General features: G+C 38.9%; 1 long non-coding RNA gene across 1 annotated transcript; it reads right to left on the bottom strand.

The window, feature by feature from the left end:
* Positions 1–1096: 1096 nt before the first annotated feature.
* LOC116456915 (uncharacterized) lies at positions 1097–3057 on the bottom strand. Its single transcript, XR_004244843.2, has 3 exons — positions 2915–3057; positions 1339–1777; positions 1097–1265 (listed from the first exon to the last, which is right to left on the bottom strand). It is a non-coding gene; the product is annotated as an uncharacterized LOC116456915 (long non-coding RNA).
* Positions 3058–3927: the final 870 nt, after the last annotated feature.

Genomic DNA, 3927 nt, shown 5'->3' with positions numbered 1-3927 from the left:
CACTTATATGAGGTACTTAGAATAATCAAAACCATAGAAACAGAAAGTAGAATGGTGGTTGCCAGAGGCTGGTGCGGAGGAGGAAATGGAGTTACTGTTTAATGGGCACAGAGTTTCAGTTTTGCAAGATGAAAAGAGTTCTGGAGGTGGATGGTGGTGATGAACATATAGCACTACAAATGTATATAATACCACTGAACTGTATACTTAACATGGGTAAGATGGTAAATTTTATGTTATGTGTATTTTACCACAATTTTAAATAACTGAGGAATAAAAAGTTCAGCCTGTTAGAGTTGTTGACAAATATAATGACTATTCACATAGTCTTGTGACCTAGAGTTACAACTCTTGCTATTTAGTAGCAGGGGATAAACAGCATTAAGTAAGGAAAGCTAATTGTTGTTACATGTAAAATGGCTCAAGCATAGTAAGAGTTTATGTCTCACTCACTTACACAGTCCAGGGCAGTTCCAGATTACCATGGGATCTGTTCAACATGTTGTTCAGGAACCAAGGCTGAAAGACGGGTTCTGCCATCTTCGACATTCAGCTTTCAAAGTCATCCCCTGTGTCAATATCCAGCAGCAGCAGAAGAAAGAATATGGGAGGTTTCTATGGGCCGGTCTGGGAGTGGCTGGCATCATTTTTGCTCACATTTCACTTCAAGGGAAGCTAGAAAATGTATTTTCATGATGTGCCAAGAAGGAAAGAAAATGGTTTGGTGACCAGCTGGCAATCTCTGACACATAAAGGAGGGCCCAAAGCAAACTGGCTATGAGGTTAAAATTTGGGAGATTATGCACACCAATTTCAGGAAATGTCGCTGGCTCAGATACTTCAGAATTCAAGGAAAGATTTAGAAAACACAGTTTTCTAGGGGACTCATCAAATTCAGATTTGAGAGAAATTTTCAGGCCATTTTGTAAATTAGCTTTACCAGTGGTCTGTAGAAAGAAACCTGGACCCTGCTATTAACTGGAGAAGTTTTAACTGGTCTAAGATTAATATTTCCTTTCTATCAAATGGAAATTAAAATATATAATTATCAGCATTGTTCTAAGAATTTGAGGCAATTTATGTAACATACCTGTATGACACATAGTTGTTACAAATCCAACCAAATTATTATCCAGGCTCTGTTAAAAGCATCTCCATGAGCAAAGAACTCAGTGCCTCCAATATCAATGCAGACCTGACAGCCAGAAATCTTTCTCTTCAGCAAAATCAGTTTTCCCGTTGAACCATACTTCTAGCTACTGAAACTACACAGAACAAAGTGAATCATTCTTTCACAGGCCAATTCCTCAGACATTTGAAAGTGGCACTCCTACTTACTCTAAATCTGCTGTTCCGGTTTCTTCAACTTTGAATTTCTCACCAATCATGTTGCTCTTATCTGAACACCTCTACTTTGTCTTTAGGCCCCTTGAAATGTGATTCACAGATGAGAATACTGCACCCCAAGTAAGACTGGACCAGCATAAAGTATGACAGTAGCATTCCTCCTTTTGTTTAAGAAATGTATTTGTCAGGGTTAGGGTATCAGTTATGCTGCTGTAACAAAAAGACTTGAAAATGCAATTGTTCAAATAAGAGAGAAATCTCTTTTTCTCTCATGTAACAGTTCAGTGATAGGTAGGTGGTCCAGGACAAATGTGTGGTTTGTTCAAATACCAAAGTTTCTTTTACTTTCAAGCCTTTCTGTCCTATAGGATATTGTTGTCTGTACGGTGATGTCTGGTCTGCCAATGCCACATCCAAGTTCCAGCCTACCCTATAGGGAGGAAGAAGGAGAGGAAGTGGAATGACGTTCTTTTATGGCAGTGAACACAAGCTATGCCCATCACTCCTCAATTCTGCTCACCTTCCATTAGTGAGAGCTTAGTCACATGGTCATAGCCAGCTTTAAAGGAGACTAGGGTGTGTCAATTCTATTTCGGAGGTTAGGAAGACAGTGAAACAATATATTTTGCTAAAACTGACAGTGGGTTCTGTTACTAGGGACAAGTGGAAAATGGACACAGGATAATTGATTAAGCATCTCTACCATGAGAAACTGCAAAACAAAGGAAAGAAGTCCCCCCCAATTAAAAGGCATTAGGAATAACTAGCAACAATAGGAAAAACTGCTAAGATGAAATGAGGGAAAAGAATAAGTAGGATATCTATAGCTCAGCTACATAGCAAGCTAGAAGGTAATATGACACATGATTAAACCAATTCAATTGCTATAGTTGTTGCCCAGAAAATAAATGACTAAACTTGGTGGATGCTTTAACAAGAAATTGGAGTTACAAGTTGTAATTGTTTAAAGTACTATGTATTACAATGATGAACCAATATAGTGGAAACAGCCTTTCCTAGGAAAAAAAAAAAAGTGAGAAACCTCTGTGAAACGAGAAGTATTACTCTCTTTCCTGTTCTGTGAGGAAGAGTGGGATTGACTGAACTAAACAGGACTTTCCAAGCTCTAGGTTCAGTTATCCCATCCTCAGAGGAACAGGCAATTTAATCTGGAAGTTCTCAAAATGCCAATAAATGAAAAAGCAAACAAATCAGGGAAAACAAACATTTTCAACATGAAGTGGGGTAGAAATAATTACCATGAAATACGCTAAATGCCTAGCTTGGTTTCTGGTGGTTTCTTGGGATTTTAAGATTTCATTTTCATGATTCATTGGCCACAAATCATTGAAAATACCAACAACTAAAATATGCTTTTGCTAAATGCATACATGCCCCTCAGCTTTTAGTAGGACTCAAATATTGACATTTGGAAGGAGAAATTTTTTTTTCCCACATGCTAACAAAAATCATCCCCAATATCACTGTTGAAAAACACAACTGTACACCCTGCGGAATATTAGTCAATTAGGCAGCACTGTCATTTCATTAAAAATACTATACTCACTTATTTCATTGCTGTTATAGAAGAGAAATCAATGCTAAAGTGACCGCATTTTACCTTCTCCATTAGGAAATGATAGTTGATGGTTAGTACACTCTCAAGAAGTGATGTCTGAGAATGTGGAGTGTGCTAGGCTGGAAGACAGAGCTAAAATGGGTTCTACCCAGCAGCCTAACATGCTGCTAAAATTTCCCTGGGTCAACTTTCTGTTAGAATCACTTTCAGAAAAGATTAGAGGTTTTCTGAATGTGAAATCATACTGTGGAATGGGAAAGTCCCCATTCTTGAGCAAGAAGATCTCAAGAAAAAGATTTTGAAATTTTAAAATGAATGCAAAGGCAACCACTCCAGGAGAGTTTAGTTTGCATCTCTCAGCATCTGTTCTGTGGGATTTCTTTCTTTCTTCCCCAGAGGTAATTCTCAGTAACCTCCTTCTAGAATGAGGCTTTGAAGTCCTCTGCACACCTGTGTAGATTATAAAGCAGAGAGGCCGGTCTTCCACACCCAAACTCTAAATTCACAATGCAACATGACAGTTAAAACATGCCCTCTAGCATCTTGTTTAAAAGTTAAACCCAAGCTTGATATAATCTCCTGAAGTGGTTAACCCTTGCCCAGATTGAGCACATACTTCCCGTGCTGAAGAAAGAGAATAGACTCTCTTTATGTATAACTCTCTCTTCAGAAGTGTACACATGATCTGGGTAAATAGGCTGATGTCTCAGAACGCTAGAGAAATTTTTTTGGCTGTCCCTTGCTCTTTGCTCAGGGACTAAGAGTGACAAAATCTGTACCTCCAATAGGTTCCTCCACCTCTTTGGCTTCTTAGGTTTTGAATTAACTTGTTATTGACACTACTAGGGAATGAATGAAGGGTTGACTTCTTTTTCTAACATTGCCTGAGTCGTGGCCTTAATGCCATTCTCTTCCTTCAGCACTGGAGTCTGACCATGTTTCCTGACGTGGGGATGGGACTGCAGGGTTACAGGGAGAGTGCAAGAGGCTGGCACTGGAGA

This window comes from Hylobates moloch, unplaced genomic scaffold (assembly GCF_009828535.3).
Source record: "Hylobates moloch isolate HMO894 unplaced genomic scaffold, HMol_V3 SCAFFOLD_17, whole genome shotgun sequence".
Taxonomy (NCBI): domain Eukaryota; kingdom Metazoa; phylum Chordata; class Mammalia; order Primates; family Hylobatidae; genus Hylobates; species Hylobates moloch.
The sequence above is the reverse complement of the archived record's forward strand: the minus strand, read 5'-3'. Positions and strand labels throughout refer to the sequence as shown.